The sequence below is a fragment of the Parasteatoda tepidariorum genome, chromosome 4, assembly GCF_982258835.1.
Source record: "Parasteatoda tepidariorum strain Cologne lab strain chromosome 4, Ptep-v5.0, whole genome shotgun sequence".
Taxonomy (NCBI): Eukaryota; Metazoa; Arthropoda; class Arachnida; order Araneae; family Theridiidae; genus Parasteatoda; species Parasteatoda tepidariorum.
The window spans coordinates 116245931-116266578 of NC_141758.1; the positions used below are offsets into that span (position 1 = coordinate 116245931).

General features: G+C 29.5%; 2 protein-coding genes across 42 annotated transcripts in view; one reads left to right on the forward strand and one right to left on the reverse strand.

Annotated features, from left to right (window-relative positions):
• The window catches only part of LOC147812596 (pre-mRNA 3' end processing protein WDR33-like), a 612260-nt gene that overhangs the window by 419383 nt on the left and 172229 nt on the right, over positions 1–20648 (forward strand). The gene's annotated exons all lie outside the window — the stretch shown is intronic.
• LOC147812607 (transcription-associated protein 1-like) overlaps positions 12208–20648 on the reverse strand; it is a 62432-nt gene continuing 53991 nt past the window's right edge. For 40 of the 41 annotated variants that reach the window (XM_087162424.1, XM_087162416.1, XM_087162408.1 and 37 more), the window contains 3 exons: positions 17109–17142; positions 16442–16486; positions 12208–12427 (listed from right to left, as the gene is read on the reverse strand). The gene's annotated coding sequence lies outside the window, so the exon portion shown is untranslated. The remainder of the gene's footprint in view (positions 12428–16441; positions 16487–17108; positions 17143–20648) is intronic. The other variant, XM_087162407.1, reaches the window with a different exon arrangement.

The following is a 20648-nucleotide window of genomic DNA, read 5'->3' on the forward strand; positions in this document are numbered from 1 at the left end:
ATGATATTTTAGCGTGAATCAAGTGTTCTGTATATAAAAAAAAATATTTTTTCTTTGGGAAATAGCGAATAATAGCTAATAAACGGATAAATTTTGGATAATTTTTATTTATTTATTTATTTTAATTTATATCATTTTTTTAACTTCTTTTCAATATTTTAAAGCGAATAAAGTGTTCTATATGTGAAAAGAAATATTTTTCTTTGCTAAAGAATTAATAATGGCTGAAAAAGGGACAGAAGTCATATCAGGAGGCATGCACACATCACACCCCATAACTCCCTATAATATTAACCTATAAATTTCAAACTCCGCCCAAAATTAGAATATAATGTATCGACCACTTGTACCGAAGGATTTTTTTATATACCAATTAGTGGGCCCACCGTGGGCCAAAATAAGTTTTGTTTACTATCCGGGAGGAGGAGTTTTAAGTTAAATAATCGCGGGGTAGGCATGTGACGCATGGCGCAGTTGGTAAAGCTGTGTGGCAAGTTAGATTTGTTGTCCCGGGGGCCATGGGTTCGAATACCTGCGTCGGTCGACATTCAAAATTTCTTTTTTTTTATTAAAATTTTTAAATCTATTTTTTGATATTTTTACGTGAATCAAGTGCTCTGTATACAAAAAAAACTATTTTTCATACGGGAAATAGCGAAAAATAGGTAATAAACGGATAAATTTCGGATAATTTTTTTTTTTTTTTAATTTTAATTTATATCATTTTTTTTAACTTATTTTCAATATTTTAAAGCGAATAAAGTGTCAAATTTGTCAAAAGAAATATTTTTCTTTGTTTAAGAGCGAATAATGGCTGAAAAAGGGACGGAAGTCATATCAGGAGGCACGCACACATCACACCCCGTAAATCTCTATAATATTGACCTATAAATTTCAAACTCCGCCCAAAATTAGAATTTAATGTATCAAGCAATTGTACCGAAGGATTTTTTTAAAAACCTCTTAGTGGGCCCACAATGGGCCAAAATAAATTTTGTTTACTAACCGGGAACAGGTGTTTTAAGCTAAATATTCGCGGAGTAGGCAATTGAAGCATGGCGCTGTTGGTAAAGCTGTGAGGCAAGTTAGATTTGTTGTTCCGGGGGCCATGGGTTCGAAACTCTGCGACGGTCGACATTCAAATTTTTTCTCTTTTTTAATATTATTTTATTTAATAAATTTTTTGATATTTTAACGTGAATCAAGTGTTCTGTATACAAAAAAAAAAACAATTTTTTGGGGGGAAATAGCGAAGAATAGCTAATAAACGGATAAATTTCGGAAAATTTTTATTTATTTATTTATTCTAATTTATATTGTTTTTTTTAACTTCTTTTTAATATTTTAAAGCGAATGAAGTGTTCTATATGTGAAAAGAAATATTTTACTTTGTTAAAGAGCGAATAATGGCTGAAAAAGGACAGAAGTCATATCAGGAGGCACGCACACATCACACCTCGTAACTCCCTATAATATTAACCTATAAATTTCAAACTCCGCCCAAAATTAGAATTTAATGTATCAAGCAATTGTACCGAAGGATTTTTTTATATACCAATTAGTGGGCCCACAGTGGGCCAAAATAGGTTTAGTTTACTATCCGGGAGGAGGTGTTTTAAGTTAACTATTTGCGGGGAAGGCATGTGAAGCATGGCGCAGTTGGTAAATCTGTGTGGCAAGTTAGATTTGTTGTCCCGGGGGCCATGGGTTCGAATACCTGCGACGGTCGACGTTCAAATTTTTTCTTTTTTCTTATATATAATTGTTTTAAATATATTTTTTGATATTTTAACGTGAATCAAGTGTTCTGTATACAAAAAAAAATATTTTTTCTTTAGGAAATAGCGAATAATAGCTAATAAACGGATAAATTTCGGATAATTTTTATTTATTTATTTATTTTAATTTATATCATTTTTTTAACTTCTTTTCAATATTTTAAAGCGAATAAAGTGTCAAATTTGTCAAAAGAAATATTTTTCTTTGTTTGAGAGCGAATAATGGCTGAAAAAGGGACGGAAGTCATATCAGGAGGCACGCACACATCACACCCCGTAAATCCCTATAATATTTACCTATAAATTTCAAACTCCGCCCAAAATTAGAATTTAATGTATCAAGCAATTGTACCGAAGGATTTTTTTAAAAACCTCTTAGTGGGCCCACAATGGGCCAAAATAAATTTTGTTTACTAACCGGGAACAGGTGTTTTAAGCTAAATATTCGCGGAGTAGGCAATTGAAGCATGGCGCTGTTGGTAAAGCTGTGAGGCAAGTTAGATTTGTTGATCCAGGGGCCATGGGTTCGAAACTCTGCGACGGTCGACATTCAAATTTTTTCTCTGTTTTTATATTATTTTTTTAATAAATTTTTTGATATTTTAACGTGAATCAAGTGTTCGGTACACAAAAAAAAAACAATTTTTCGGGGGGAAATAGCGAAAAATAGCTAATAAACGGATAAATTTCGGAAAATTTTTATTTATTTATTTATTCTAATTTATATTGTTTTTTTTAACTTCTTTTTAATATTTTAAAGCGAATGAAGTGTTCTATATGTGAAAAGAAATATTTTACTTTGTTAAAGAACGATTAATGGCTGAAAAAGGGACAGAAGTCATATCAGGAGGCACGCAAACATCACACCTCGTAACTCCCTATAATATTGACCTATAAATTTCAAACTCCGCCCAAAATTAGAATTTAATGTATCGAATAATTGCACCGAAGGATTTTTTTCTAGACCTCTTAGTGGGCCCACAATGGGCCAAAATAAATTTTGTTTACTAACCGGGATAAGGTATTTTAAGCTAAATATTCGCGGAGTAGGCATGTGAAGCATGGCGCTGTTGGTAAAGCTGTGTGGCAAGTTAGATTTGTTGCCCTGGGGGCCATGGGTTCGAATACCTGCGACGGTCGACATTCAAATTTTATTATTTTTTTATTAAAGTTTTTTAATATATTTTTTGATATTTTTACGTAAATCAAGTGCTCTGTATACAAAGAAAACTATTTCTTCTATGAGAACTAGCGAAAAATAGCTAATAAACGAATAAATTTCGGATAATTTTTATTTATTTTTTTATTTTAATTTATATTATTTTTTTAAACTTCTTTTAAATATTTTAAAGCGAATAAAGTGTTCTATATGTGAGAAGAAATATTTTTCTTTGCTTAAGAGTGAATAATGGCTGAAAAAGAGACAGAAGTCATATCAGGAGGCACGCACACATCACACCCCGTAACTCCCTATAATATTAACCTATAAATTTCAAACTCCGCCCAAAATTAGAATATAATGTATCGACCGCTTGTACCGAAGGATTTTTTTATATACCTATTAGTGGGCCCACAGTAGGCCAAAATAACTTTTGTTTACTATCCGGGTGGAGGTGTTTTAAGTTAAATATTCGCGGGGTAGGCATGTGAAGCATGGCGCAGTTGGTAAGGTGTGTGGCAAGTTAGATTTGTTGTCCCGGGGGACATGGGTTCGAATACCAGCGACGGTCGACATTCAAATTTTTTCTTTTTTTTAATATAATTTTTTTAAATATATTTTTTGATATTTTAACGTAAATCAAGCGTTCTGTATACAAAAAAAAGCTATTTTTTCTTTGGGAAATAGCGAAAAATAGGTAATAAACGGATAAATTTCGGATAATTTTTATTTATTTTTTTTATTTTAATTTATATCATTTTTTTAACTTCTTTTCAATATTTTAAAGCGAATAAAGTGTTCTATATGTGAAAAGAAATATTTATCTTTGCTAAAGAATGAATAATGGCTGAAAAAGTGACAGAAGTCATATCAGGAGGCACGCGCACATCACACCCATAACTCCCTATAATATTAACCTATAAATTTCAAACTCCGCCCAAAATTAGAATATAATGTATCGACCTCTTCTACCAAAGGATTTTTTTATATACCAATCAGAGGGCTCACAGTGGGCCAAAATAAGTTTTGTTTACTATCCGGGTGGAGGTGTTTTAAGTTAAATATTTGCAGGGAATGCATGTGAAGCATGGCGCAGTTGGTAAAGCTGTGTGGCAAGTTAGATTTGTTGTTCCGGGGGCCATGGGTTCGAAACTCTGCGACGGTCGACATTCAAATTTTTTCTCTTTTTTAATATTATTTTATTTAATAAATTTTTTGATATTTTAACGTGAATCAAGTGTTCTGTATACAAAAAAAAAACAATTTTTTGGGGGGAAATAGCGAAGAATAGCTAATAAACGGATAAATTTCGGAAAATTTTTATTTATTTATTTATTCTAATTTATATTGTTTTTTTTAACTTCTTTTTAATATTTTAAAGCGAATGAAGTGTTCTATATGTGAAAAGAAATATTTTACTTTGTTAAAGAGCGAATAATGGCTGAAAAAGGACAGAAGTCATATCAGGAGGCACGCACACATCACACCTCGTAACTCCCTATAATATTAACCTATAAATTTCAAACTCCGCCCAAAATTAGAATTTAATATATCGAACAATTGTGCCGAAGGATTTTTTTATATACCAATTAGTGGGCCCACAATCTGCCAAAATAAGTTTTGTTTACTAACCGGGAGGAGGTGTTTTAAGCTAAATATTCGCGGAGCAGGCATGTGAATCTTGGCGCAGTTGGTAAAGCTGTGTGGCAAGTTAGATTTGCTGTTCCGGGGGCCATGGGTTCGAAACCCTGCGACGATCGACATTTAACATTTTTTTTATATTATATTTTTTAATATATTTTTTGATATTTTAACTTGAATCAAGTGTTCTGTATACAAAAAAAAACCCAATTTTTTTGGGGGGAAATAGCGAAAAATAGCTAATATACGGATGAATTTCAGATAATTTTTATTTATTTATTTATTCTGATTTATATTGTTTTTTAAACTTCTTTTTAATATTTTAAAGCGAATGAAGTGTTCTATATGTGAAAAGAAATATTTTTCTTTGTTAAAGAGCGCATAATGGCTGAAAAAGGGACAGAAGTCATATCAGGAGGCACGCACACATCACACCTCGTAACTCCCTATAATATTGACCCATAAATTTCAAACTCAGCCCAAAATTAGAATTTAATGTATCGAACAATTGCACCGAAGGATTTTTTTTATATACCGATTAGTGGGTCCACAATCTGCCAAAATAAGTTTTGTTTACTAACCGGGAGGAGGTGTTTTAAGCTAAATATTCGCGGGACAGGCATATGAATCATGGCGCAGTTGGTAAACCTAGGTGGCAAGTTAGATTTGTTGTTCCGGGGGCCATGGGTACGAAACCCTGCGACGGTCGACATTCAAATTTTTCCTTTTTTTTTATATTATTTTTTTTAATATATATTTTTTAAAATTTTAACCTGAATCAAGTGTTCGGTATATAAAAAAAAACTATTTTTTCTTTTGGAAATAGCGAATAATAGCTAATAAGCGGATAAATTTCGGATAATTTTTATTTATTTATTTATTTCATTTTATATTATTTTTTTAACTTCTTTTCAATATTTTAAAACGAATAAAGTGTCAAATATGTCAAAAGAAATATTTTTCTTTGTTAAAGAGCGAATAATGGCTGAAAAAGGGACAGAAGTCATATCAGGAGGCACGCACACATCACACCTCGTAACTCCCTATAATATTAACCTATAAATTTCAAACTCCGCCCAAAATTAGAATTTAATGTATCGAACAATTGTACCGAAGGATTTTTTTATATACCAATTAGTGGGCCCACAATCTGCCAAAATAAGTTTTGTTTACTAACCGGGAGGAGGTGTTTTATGCTAAATATTCGCGGAGCAGGCATGTGAAGCATGGCGCAGTTGGTAAAGCTGTGTGGCAAGTTAGATTTGCTGTTCCGGGGGCCATAGGTTCGAAACCCTGCGACGATCGACATTTAACATTTTTCTTTTTTTTATATTATTTTTTTTAATATATTTTTTGATCTTTTAACGTGAATCAAGTGTTCTGTATATAAAAAAAAAACTACTTTTTCTTAGGGAAATAGCGAATAATAGTTAATAATCGGATAAATTTTATTTATTTATTTATTTTAATTTATATTATTTTTTTAACTTCTTTGCAATATTTTAAAGCGAATATAGTCTTCTATATGTGTAAAGAAATATTTTTCTTTGTTAAGGAGCGAATAATGGCTGAAAAAGGGACAGAAGTCATATCAGGAGGCACGCACACATCACACCTCGTAACTCCCTATAATATTAACCTATAAATTTCAAACTCCGCCCAAAATTAGAATTTAATGTATCGAACAATTGTACCGAAGGATTTTTTTATATACCAATTAGTGGGCCCACAATCTGCCAAAATAAGTTTTGTTTACTAACCGGGAGGAGGTGTTTTATGCTAAATATCCGCGGAGCAGGCATGTGAAGCATGGCGCAGTTGGTAAAGCTGTGTGGCAAGTTAGATTTGCTGTTCCGGGGGCCATGGGTTCGAAGCCCTGCGACGATCGACATTTAACATTTTTCTTTTTTTTATATTATTTTTTTTAATATATTTTTTGATCTTTTAACGTGAATCAAGTGTTCTGTATATAAAAAAAAACTACTTTTTCTTAGGGAAATAGCGAATAGTAGTTAATAATCGGATAAATTTTATTTATTTATTTATTTTAATTTATATTATTTTTTTAACTTCTTTGCAATATTTTAAAGCGAATATAGTCTTCTATATGTGTAAAGAAATATTTTTCTTTGTTAAGGAGCGAATAATGGCTGAAAAAGGGACAGAAGTCATATCAGGAGGCACGCACACATCACACCTCGTAACTCCCTATAATATTAACCTATAAATTTCAAACTCCGCCCAAAATTAGAATTTAATGTATCGAACAATTGTACCGAAGGATTTTTTTATATACCAATTAGTGGGCCCACAATCTGCCAAAATAAGTTTTGTTTACTAACCGGGAGGAGGTGTTTTATGCTAAATATTCGCGGAGCAGGCATGTGAAGCATGGCGCAGTTGGTAAAGCTGTGTGGCAAGTTAGATTTGCTGTTCCGGGGGCCATGGGTTCGAAACCCTGCGACGATCGACATTTAACATTTTTCTTTTTTTTATATTATTTTTTTTAATATATTTTTTGATCTTTTAACGTGAATCAAGTGTTCTGTATATAAAAAAAAACTACTTTTTCTTAGGGAAATAGCGAATAATAGTTAATAATCGGATAAATTTTATTTATTTATTCATTTTAATTTATATTATTTTTTTAACTTCTCTGCAATATTTTAAAGCGAATAAAGTCTTCTATATGTGTAAAGAAATATTTTTCTTTGTTAAGGAGCGAATAATGGCTGAAAAAGGGACAGAAGTCATATCAGGAGGCACGCACACATCACACCTCGTAACTCCCTATAATATTAACCTATAAATTTCAAACTCCGCCCAAAATTAGAATTTAATATATCGAACAATTGTACTGAAGGATTTTTTTATATACCAATTAGTGGGCCCACAATCTGCCAAAATAAGTTTTGTTTACTAACCGGGAGGAGGTGTTTTATGCTAAATATTCGCGGAGCAGGCATGTGAAGCATGGCGCAGTTGGTAAAGCTGTGTGGCAAGTTAGAGTTGCTGTTCCGGGGGCCATGGGTTCGAAACCCTGCGACGATCGACATTTAACATTTTTCTTTTTTTTATATTATTTTTTTTAATATATTTTTTGATCTTTTAACGTGAATCAAGTGTTCTGTATATAAAAAAAAAACTACTTTTTCTTAGGGAAATAGCGAATAATAGTTAATAATCGGATAAATTTTATTTATTTATTTATTTTAATTTATATTATTTTTTTAACTTCTTTGCAATATTTTAAAGCGAATAAAGTCTTCTATATGTGTAAAGAAATATTTTTCTTTGTTAAGGAGCGAATAATGGCTGAAAAAGGGACAGAAGTCATATCAGGAGGCACGCACACATCACACCTCGTAACTCCCTATAATATTAACCTATAAATTTCAAACTCCGCCCAAAATTAGAATTCAATGTATCGAACAATTGTACCGAAGGATTTTTTTATATACCAATTAGTGGGCCCACAATCTGCCAAAATAAATTTTGTTTACTAACCAGGAGCAGGTGCCCGCTGCTGGAGGGGGTTCGAATCCCAGGGACGGACAAATTTTCAAAAAATGTTCTTTTTTTTTGTTTATTATAAATAATATTATTTTTTTAATGTGTTTTTCGATATTCTGGTGGGTCCTGCATGTAGGAAATAATTTTTTTTATGAGGAAAATTTGAAAAAGCTGGAAAAATCCAGGAAAATCAATTTATTTGCTCTTTTTCGACTTCTTTTGTAACATTTTGAATATTTTAGCATGCAAGGGGTGTTTTCTGTGTATGAAATCCAGCAAAGAAAGCGTAATGAAATAATAAAAAAAAAGAATAAAAATATAAAATGGCACGAGTAAGGTTCAAATTTCGAAACCCCCTAGCTCCCTTGAATATCAAGGTATAATTTTCAAACTCGGACCCTAAGTAGGGGTCTATGGTCCATACATGGCTGCCGAAGAAAATTTTTAAAGGCTAATTAAAAATTATTTTTCGAATGGAATTATCTTTGATTGATATAATGAATTTTACATTTGTGTGCAAAACATTTGTCAGTTAGTTTAAAAAAAAATTTGATTTTTTTTTAACTAATTAAAAAAATTTATTAATTTTAAAACAAAATTTTCTTGACCAGTCTTAAATAAAAAATATAGAATAAAAGTTATTCTTCGCATGGAATTATCTTTGATTGATAAAATGAATTTTACATTTGTGTGCAAAAAATTTGTCAGTTTAAAAAAAATTTGAATTATGGCGAAATACCCAGAAAATAAAATTAACATTAAGGGGTCCAAACTTTGAACAGCTGTCCTGACCAAACTATTGGCAGAATTTGTACGAGATTGTCGCTAACGCCGTGTCTTTTGTCTGAAATCCGTATCTGAAGAAAAAAAAAAGACTATTATTGAGTAAAAATACGTTTTTGCATCTGATTTCGCATCTTAAAATATTGTGTGCACTAATTAATTAGCAAATTTGAAGTCACCTCCTCGAAGCATTGAGTCCTCGAGCGTGAAAATCCGATTATTATATCAAAAGTTATTCAGGTTTTTTATTTTGGGCACTGTACATTTATTATTTCAAAATAGTTTCTATTGCAGAACCGTTTCCAGCTTTCTCAGAGATCCTTTAGTATAAGTTACTTTATAACCGTCGTTGAACAGTTAACCCAATTTTGGGTTTACTACAACTAAAGTTCAACTCCGTAGACTTGTAACTTTGAACCCAAACCTGGAGACAAGGAAAAACCCTAGATCAGGGACGGCGAACCAATGGCACGCGTGCCATTTATGGCACGTTATTCAATATTTTGGGCACGTCACCGATCACAAAGAAAAGATTAAAATTAAAAAAAAATTAACAAGCTAACAATAAATAACTAGCAAAGAAAAATTAACAGTTCTGCTTAAACTAACATCTTATATCCCTAATATAAGTTACTTGTCATCTAATCTGCAACAATGGAACTGGAACAACACTGATGTCACTTTAAGTTGAATTACGCTTATAACTGAGACATTGCAAAATGTAATTTTTTTTTCTCAGTAAAAAAAAGAGTTTTGAGTTGATAGTATTTAATATTATTATTTATCCAATAATCACGAAGTCAAAACTATTTGTCGGCGCGTCTATGACCTCATTAAACAATTTTCTAGAAAAAAATGGCACGCTGGTGCATAAAGGTTCGCCATCCCTGCCCTAGATGAAGTATTTCGAGAAATTTGCCTTCATGGAGGACCTTTTGATGGAACTTACATTGCCTCATTTTTATATTTGATCTACATTACAAAAGTGGCTCATTATCACTCACAGATATTTTTTCTAAAAAATTCTTATATATACATTATAATTTGACAATTTTGATAAAATTTTTTTTTCTCAGTTCAAGCGGATTTTTGATGCAAGATTCAAGAGTAAAAAAGCTGAAAAAAAGTGATGAAAAGCAAAAAAATTAAAATGCAACATGTAGTTAAAAATTTCATCCTTTATTTGGGCACAAAATGTTTTACAAAATTGAAAAAAAAAAATAATCAGTGAATAAACAGAATAGCAACACAATCAGATAAAACAAATTGAAAAAGAAATCATATATTCTAATCGCATTAGTACCTTTGCAAATAAAAATAGATAGCATCGAAAAAAACAGTTCCAACATAAAATATGCATGGATTTCAATCGCTCTACCAAGTGGCTTGAATTATTTACTTTTGAATTAAATAATTCATTGAATAATTAATTATAATAATAATTTATATAAATAACAATTCATGTAATTAATTAATGAAAATTAATACAAATAATAATTAAAATATTTCATATAATAATTCATATAAATTGGTGAGGAAAAATTACTAATTTTTGAAATAGTAAATTTATTTGAAACATAAATAAAAAGCAGAACCTTTTCGCTGTATAATTTTTTTATTTTTATTTGTAAAGATAGATTCGAAAATTGTGTATTTTTTAATGACATATTTCAAATCTACTCATGCTTCCGAGTTAAAATTATGAAAATTTTTTTTTTCATATAATGTTTTTCCTCTTATAGAAGTAGATCATAAAAAAAGGTGTCAGAAACTTAAAATTGAAAAACAATCATATAAAAGAAAAATTTTGAAAATTAATCTTTGTTAATTAAGATTTATTTTGCAAAAGGCAAATCGTATATATTAATAAAAATATGCAAAATACTAAGGAATCTGAGATCATTAGTTTCGATATAGAGTCAAACCCCGCTATAGTGAACACGGTTTATAGTGAACTCCAGAATATAGTGAACACGGTTTATAGTGAACTCCCGAACATAGTGAACAAAATGTTCGCTCTCGTGCCTTGCTACACACACATAATGTTATTTTTTGTAGATATAGTGAAACAAAAAAAGAGAGATAGTTGGATATTATAAACTTTTTTCTGTCTTCGACTGATTTATTTTCTTCATATTTTGTAATAATTTTGAAATTTCTACTTCAAAATAAATACATATACCGATTTTTAAAACTATTTAGCAATAAGCATTTTCGTTCAGCATTCAATGAAGCCGCCATCTTCTAGTATCTGGACAAAGGCTTCAATTTAAAGCCGATGAATTCGGTAAGTGTACTTTTATGTGTTCGAATGGCTGGATAGACAGCCCAGCAAAAACAAATCTGTAGGTCCAGCTCCACAAAACTGCTGTTTGCCACCAGCGAAAGCGACGGGTCTGTGCCGGCAAAAGTCACTTTCAACTGTACTAAAGTGAATGGCTGGCCTCCTGTCGAGCCAACAATATCGGCATATCGATGGCCGGTAGTACTTAACCCAGCAATTACTGTCTAAAACGCGCTGGGTGAGTGATTGCCCGACATTTTCCAGTAGAGGGTAATCAATGAATCAATAATTGAGGGCCAGCATTTTATATACACCCAGCAGCATCCCTTTAGTTTATAGAGGTTTACGAGAGGTCATTGACCTAGTTACAGGAGTAATTAAAACCCACAATTCTAATTTTTATTTAATTCAATTAGCTAAATAAATATCCAGCTATCTAATACATTTCTGAATAAATTATTAATATATGAACTAAGAAAATATTTCTAGGTTATTTTTTTCATTTAAATTGTTTTATGCAAAGAATATTTTTTACACAGTTCAACCCCTTAGTCCTAAAGATTTGCTGTGCACAATCTATGTTTCCACTTATCAATACATTTTTAAACTAGGTAAACATACGTAATAATTTTTTCTTTACAGTGATATTCTACTTAAAAGCAGAATAATAAAACTGCTGTCCAGAATTATGAAAATTCTGTATCTCACAAGTAATTTTTCAAGTTTTAACTTGAAGTCAATATATATGTCTATAATAACTTGTAGTCAGTATATATATGTTTTAAAATAAAAGCTGTGTTCTTAAGGAATCTAGTGATACTATTGTACCCTATACAAAAATAAATACAACCTACAGCCGATAATATTTAGAGGCTGTCCAGAGATGATCATTTAGTGCGATATTGATCATGAATTCATGTTTTACTGATTATATTTAGTCTTGCAGCAAATTTAACAAAAAATAGTGGTATTGGACAAAAATGTACTAATGTAGTCAGTCATGTAATGAATTGAATGTACCCTGAAATTAGTTAAATGCATAATCAACATTGTCTCTTGGAAACATTTTATTATACAAAGACATATAAATACAAAGACATAACCTTAATCAATACAAATATTACACAAATTTCAATTTAATTTTAAAAATAATAAAAACAACAGAGAAATCATATCTTTGTCTACATAGAATCACTTGGAATAGCACAGAAGAGTTCTGAAAAACTTTAATAAAACTGCAACAAAAAAGGCTTGACATTTTTCGAAATCCTGAAAGAGAGGATAATAAAATAAAAATTATGCAAATCATATATTTTAAAAACATAAGTATTTTTGTGAAAATGAGCTTTTAAAACTAAAATTTCTATCGAAAAGTTTTTGCTTTTATCATTTCATTGATAAATTCTGACTCATCGAATACATATTGTAACACCATGCAAACATACACCTGTCTTATAATTTAGAAAGATTTTGAACATAAAATTTCTTTCTGAATGAAATTATTGAATATTGACTCACGAACCTATTAAGATTGACACCTAGTACATGAAAATCTGACTGCTAAATGAAAAGTTATTCAGGGTGTTCACTTTTTTATTTTGTGCTCACCTTTTCTAAGAAAATATTTAATTTTAAAAAACATGCAGTTTTTTCTTCTTTATTAATTTTATGGTGCTCAATTTTATTGCATTTAATATTTTAAACAATTATGATATTCTAATGTAAATTATTGTTTCAAGGAAAAGTATAGAAGAAAAATTACTTTTAAATATATATTACTTACATGCACGAATGTATCAATAGTATTTCTTTTTCGCTTTACTTTTATGATTAAAAGAAAAATTTGACAAAAAAAATTTCAAAATTTACAACATTTTTCATATTAAAATAGGCATCAAAACAATAATATGTATTGAATTGAAACGAGAATTGAAACCATATGAAAAAAGATTGCTCAAAATTTGCTAGTTAAAAAGGCAGATAATTTTACAATAACTTTATAAATCAATAAATTCTTAAATTACTTTAATGGTGATGCTTTGTGAAATTAATGTTTTCCTTATATAAAAAACACACGAACTAGATAAGAATAACGACAGATTTGACCAATGTCACGACTTCCATAATGTCTTTATATAACTGGTATAGATGTAAGACAAAAAATGAAAAGTTTACATAAATATTAATAACATTGTTTACATCTCTGATGAAATTTCTTTTCTTCAAATTTTTTTTATTAATTTAGTTCCTTCTTTTAACAAAAAATATTTGTTAAATACTCCATTACTGTGCCTAGGAATAAATAATTTTCTTTTAAAATTTTTTATTTTATTTTACTTTGTATGTCTTTTTTCTCTTCATTTTCATGCATTGTCATTCTTATTCTGAACTATGTGCCAAATTTGAAGTTTGTAGCTAGTCGGGAAGTTAGTTTAAAATCGATTACAAAATTCCACCCGGACAGACATACACGAAGGCAAGTTTATATAAACGTGGTAAAATTTTTTTTTTTTATTTTACTTTGTATGTCTTTTTTCTCTCCATTTTCATGCATTGTCATTCTGAACTATGTGCCAAATTTGAAGTTTGTAGCTAGTCGGGAAGTTAGTTTAAAATCGATTACAAAATTCCACCCGGACAGACATACACGAAGGCAAGTTTATATAAACGTGGTAAAAAGGGAAAGGTGCTTCCTCAAAAAAAAGGGTACACCGAGTTTTTAAAGAGCTTTTAATTAACACCATAAATATTTAACAAAATGTGTACTATTATGTAATAGCTGAATTAGATTCTTAACGACTGTAAAATTACCATCCTATACATACTATTTTACATGTATATTTCAAAAAATAGTTCTCACCCATTATCAAAATGAGAAAAATTTGTAGCTTACAAAGAAAAAGAAACATGCTAATAGAAAATCATTGTGCAATAGAAAAAAATATTGTTAAACTTGAAGGCTTTTCCCATAATTTAAACTATTAACTAATAAACGATTAATTAAAAATAAATATTGAAAGGTACATTTAAAAAAAAAAAATATTCATTTGAAATTTTTTTTAAAAATCTTTTAATAAACTTATTGATTCTAAAAAATCTTTTAAAAATTTAACCAGTTGAGAATTAACAAAGTAAATATTTGTAATGGTATCTGAATCAAACTTATTAACACGGATAATTTTAAAAGTGTGTAATTATCATTTACACATTAAATTTTTTAAAAGGAATATTATCAGACAGTGTCGTCAAAGGGCAGTGAGGACGGTTGGCCCTTCTCGAGGAGGTACACTGCATTTTCATTTAATACAGAAAAATTAGTTGTCATTTTCTGTAGATTAGAATAGCAGGAGTTGCACATTAACCACTTTCAACATATAACCTTTCGACTTCTAGCAAATAAACTTTGTAATAGGATACACACATTATGGGTCACAAATAAAAAGAAACAAAACTCATTTAAATCTAATGAATAATTCAGAGAAAAATTAGACTGAAAACATTTAAACCTGTTTGATTGCCAGAGGACAGGTGCGTTACAATGGACGTTTCCTTATTAGAGACTTTTTTCTTTTTTTTAATGGCGGGCATTGGGGGTTGTCCCATTGGCCACAGGAATGCCAGAACTACTACTCTCTTCTCGTTACCCAGTGGGCACCTGTGGTGAAGCAGCGTCGCCCACGTCACACAACCCGTTTATAGGGCGGAAAGTTAAAAAAGAATCTTTAAAAACTTCAACATTTCAATATGCAATTAAACTGGTTCTATGTTTTTCATCTCGTTTAACTCATAAGAAAATCGTAAGATTTCCATAACCTTTTTGCTTCTGTCGCACTTAAATGTTAGTTTAGAGATTCCAAATGTGTTTACATTTTAAACTTCTGTTTCAAGAAAACTTTTTTGTTTTTAAAAAGGTAGGTATATATTTTTGCCAAATAAAAATATTTTCTACTATTTAAGAATAGATAAATAAGTAGGTGTTATTAACATTATTTCTTAGTTACCATAAATTAAATTTACTTACACATTTTGCTAAGAATTTTTTAACTTTTACGGGGCATTTTATTGCTTGGACTAAAAAATTGCTCTTATTGCAAAAAATTGTTCTACCAAATAATGTCTTAGAAGGCATTCAATATTGTACAGGTTAGTTTCAAGATGCTTCAAATCAGTACTTTGTTGTTACTTTTTTTTCTCTCTTTAACCTACACGTTTTTAAGCTATGTTAACAAGGTAGGTTTTTAAATATGATTGTGTTTTCACAATCAAAATCTTACTGTACTTAATAAAATTTAAAAAAAAATATTTTATATACATCAATAAAATTTATAAATATAACACTTTTTTTCATTGAATAGGGAAGTGAACGATTAAAATGAAAATTAATAACCATTATTAAAATATAAAACTACATACAGTGACCTATCACTTTTGCGCCATCTCTTTTATGTGCCTTTTGCATATATACAAAGGTTTTCAAAGGCTCTTGATCATTATATAGGAAAATAATGATAATTATAATTCTTTATGCATCATTCAGAAAATAAATATTTCAATTCAGCACACAATATTTTTTAAAAGACTAAAATTTCAATTTTATCTTTTGTTTAAATAGAAAAAAATAATCACATTTTTTTAGAAAAAGTTTTCAGATTAAAGCAAATAAACAATCTTCGTTACAGATAAAAGGAAATAAGTTATTGGATCCAGTAATACAGTTCATTTTTCTTCCCTATGGGATTTTTTTCACCTTTATTGTTTCTAGGAAAACATTTTTATATATGAATTTGAATAAGGTGTCTTATCTATCACACCACCCATATGCTTTCAAAATTTATATAGCAGTTTCTTTCCCACCACCAATTAAAACGTTAGTTTTTGGTCAAGGAATGTAAAGCAATAGCGATTACTATTACTCAGTTTCAGCGAAAACAGAGATGACAAAAACATTACTCGAAATCATTAAAAACAATTAGAAGGTTTAGCCGCTATTCACGACTATTTGTAGTTTTATTCAGCTATTGAAACTTTTCTATCTAGCTTTTCTTATTTGCATGAACTTACTGTTTTTAAAATCTTATGGACTTTTTCTCTTGGTCCCAAAGACTGAAGCATAATGAGATTTCACTGTATTTTATAAATGAATTCGCTTAATACATTAAAATGTCCCTAATCCTTCTTTAAAATCATAATTCAAATAATAATAATTAAAATAATACTTCTCAAAATAATAAATTATTTATGCACATCAAAGATTCTGCACATGATAAAAGTAATAAAACTTACAGAAATTCATGGTGGACTGGAACAGGTTTACCAACATTTGAAGAGCTAAAAGGAAAAAAAAAGGTCTTATTTTTATGTAAATATTAACTTGAGATATACAGTAAAAATATTTTTCAGTAAACTTTTAGCAGAAATTTAAAAAACATTATACAACGGACACCCAGAAAGATTAAGTAAAAATTAGAATAATATTTTTTAGAAATTTGAATGAGAAAAATAACTTGTAGGCTAGGAAATTTTATTAACAGAATCGTCAACAATAAAACAACAAAATTTTCTAAGTTCGGCTCTAGGATCACAAAATATAAGGTCAGCGTTTAAAATCTTCCAAAGAGTTAATTGAAATTTATTTTTTTATTTCCACTAAAAGATTCTCCACAAAAAATTATTGTAAATTTAGCTTTCGCTGAATCTGAAGCTTTTCTTATTTGCATGAACTTACTGTTTTTAAAACCATACACTTTTTCTCTTGGTCCCAAAAACTGGTGCGTAAGGGAGAATTCACAGTACTTTATAAATAAATTTGCTTAATTCAATAAAATGTCCCTAATTCTTCTTTAAAATCATAATTCAAGTAATAATAATTAAAATACTACTTCTCAAAGTAATATTAAATTATTTATGTACATCCTGGATTCTGCATATGATAAAAGTAAAAAAAACTTACAGAAATTCATGGTGGACTGGAACAGGTTGAAAAGCTAAAAGGAAAAAAAAGATCATATTTTTATGTAAATATTAACTTGTATACAGTAAAAATATTTTATGGTAAACTCTCAGCAGAAATTTAAAAAGTATTACCCAACGGACACCCAGAAAGATTAAATAAAAATTAGAATAATATTTTTTAGAAATTAGAATGAGAAAAATAACTTGTAGGTCAGGAAATTTTCTTAACAGAATTGTCAACAATAAAACAACAAAGATTTCTAAGTTTGGCTCTAGGATCACAAAATATAAGGTTAGCATTGAAAATCTTTCAAGGAGTTAATTGAAAAACTTTTATTTCCACTGAAAGATTCTCTGCAAAAAATTATTATAAATTTAGCTTTCAGTGATTCGGAAGCAGTTATAACTTGTTTTCTCAATAGAATACAAGTTAAATTTGAAGCACCTCGGCTACTTCGAAAGTGGCCAAACATCCTTTTAAGAAGTTGTACTAGTCAATAAAATGGTATTGTATTCTGTCTATAGCGGTCAAGAAATGATTGTAATTTAAATTGTCAACAAGCACAGAGCTCCTGTAGATTTTAGTACTCTAACTAGTCGAAAAGTAAACATTTTGATCGCACGTTACCAATACGAGAGCGAGTTCATTAAATTAATAATAAACACAGTATGTAATAAGAAAACTTATAGAAATTCATGGAGAGCTGTCACAGGTTTTCTAACATTTTTAAAGCTAATAGAAAAATAGTTGTTTGTTATTTTTATTGATTATTAATTTTGTTTTCATATTGTATTGAACTTTTATATATTTTTGTAATCCCTATAAAAATCGGGCATTTTTTTTATATGAATATGAACTTGAAATTCACAATAAAAACATTATTCACTTAACACTTAACAAAAATTATGAAGTAACTTAACATTGATTTCAAAATATAAAAGAATTTTGTAATATTTTTTTTTTGTGTAAGTGGGGTTAGCCAATATACAATTAAGTATGAGCAACTGCGTGCTAAAAAACTTTCCATAATCTACATTTTTTTAGGTTGTTTAACAATTCACAGCACGATTCTTCGTAATTATTTATATTAACATGTACAAATAACTTTTTCATCTTAATTTAAACTATTTAGTATAAATTATTAGACCTTTACCTATTTTTACACTTGAATTTATCTCAAAAATTTCATCAAAATGAAATACATATAACAGAAAACATTTTCAATATTACTAACAGCAATTAGTTAACTAAAATCTAAATATTACTAAACATAAAGAAATAAGTTTTAATGAAAATTCTTTATTATACAAACCTATTTTCATAATACATAGATAAACCTGATTTATATCATATGCTACAACATATTATGAATTGCACTTAAAGAGTCATCATACAACAGAATTTATATTTGTTTTTGGCGTGCTACTGCTCGATTGTCGCCAAAAATTTGGCGGCGATCTTGGTGTTAGAATAACCAGTAGTCTGTCCAGGGTAAATTTACTACCATTTAGCGGTACCTTCACAAAACCAACTTTTGAAAAAACGGAAATTTAACAAAATACTTTAAAATAAGTAAGTTCAAAGATTCTCCACCTCTTAAAATTTTGTTTCTGTATCCCCATAAAGAAACTATAAATCCTAGAATTTTTTAAAATGAAGCAATGAGATTCTCTCTCTATAAACTTTAAAGGAAGACAAAATTCAAACATCATTATAAACATTTGAATATTATCTTCAACATTATTGTAAATTTATTCTAATAGATCTTTATTTTTGTATGAAAGTTTTTTTCTCTGTGAAACTTTTTTTTGTATGACCTAGTCGAAAATTTTCTCATAATGAAAATAACTTATTTCTAGTACTGTTAAATGCAAGTTGAAATTTAACTGTGAACAATGGATTTTTAAATTTGGAAACAATTTTAAGCCCGAAATTTAACAATAGCGAAATTATTTTTTACTACAGTAAGACGCCAATTATCCGAACCCTTATTATCCAAACGTCCAATTATCTGAACTACGTCCGAATTCGCCTTTTTTTTTAAAGTTTAGAATACTTTTTAACTTATCGACAATTTTTCTAAATTTAGAAGAATGAAAAATATCCACTACATCTGAAGACCATATTTAATTTACAGCCTTTTTCAGCAGTTTAACCTACATACCCCTTTAGCCCTCTTCAATTGAAAATTATCTTAAAAGAATGCAAGCTTCATTTTGACAATCTACAATGGTTGGAACGAGGAAGGTGTTTATGAATAGACAAGTGCTGAAGTTCTACAATTGAGGGATGATGGGTAGTTGTCACTTATGGTTAATGATTAGTAATAACAGTGCTTGGAATCTTAAATCTTGGAATAAAATTCTTAACAGAAAAACAAACGAAACTGAAGTTTCTGAATGAAATATCTTTTGGGTGAAAAGGTGCCAGGTTATACAGCAGAAGAAATAGAAGACTGGTGTCGAGACAATGAAAATGACTCAGGATTTAAAATTTTAATTGATGATGAAATTGTTGTTGAAATTTTGAATGAAAATCAAAACTCCACAGACTAAGAGGAAGAAGTAGGTGATCAAGTTCAAGATAGTGGACTTTCTCATATAGCAGCATGCAATTTATTAGATATTGCAATGAATTGGTTAGAATGTCAAAATGATGTTGATCCAGTTCAGTTGATTAATTTAAAAAGAATAAAGGATATGGCTGCACAAAAAGAGCATCTTCTTTGAAACAAAAGTTTTTGCTGGATACTTTTGCAATGGAAAATGAAGAAAAATGTGGTAAAAATCAGTAATTGACAAAAAAATTATAAAAAAGCAGAAATATGATAAAAATAATTCAAATTGAAGAAAGAGTAATACAAACAAATATTAAAAAATTAAAAAAAAAAATAAAGTTTTAAACACGCCAGAGCTATTTTAGATAGTACTGCCAGTCCTAAGCCTAGAAAATATTATTTAAACTAGATTTTAAACAACTTTCCAACTATCCGAACTTTTCATTATCCGAACCGCATTTGGTCCCGAGCAGTTCGGATAATCGGCGCTCTACTGTACATGGACAAAAATTTACTAATCATTAATGATTTTTATTTGTAGTGACAATTTTTGAAAATAATTTCTTATTTTACCATATTTTTGTGTTGATTTTTTGATGTAACTTTTAATTTTCACAAATTATGCCTAAATTTTCACAAAATAGGTACCTCTCAAAAAAACCTAGACATACCCTTAATAATGCCGTTCAAAAAGTACGTACACAAAAATGGAGAAATTTTAAACCCCTCCCCCCCCTTCGTACATTACCGTAAATAAGGTCTTACTCCCCCCCCCCTTAGAGTACGTACATTTTATTAGTCTACCCCCCTTTTTCATAAAAATTAAAATAATTATGTTTTAAATAAAATTAAATATTTAATTAAGGAGTGTGTAGGATACAGTCATATTTAAATTTGGTGTATGTTTATAAAGTACGTACTTTGTACAATACCTCCCGCCCTCCCCATCGTACAAAACCGTACAAAATAGCAAATCCCCT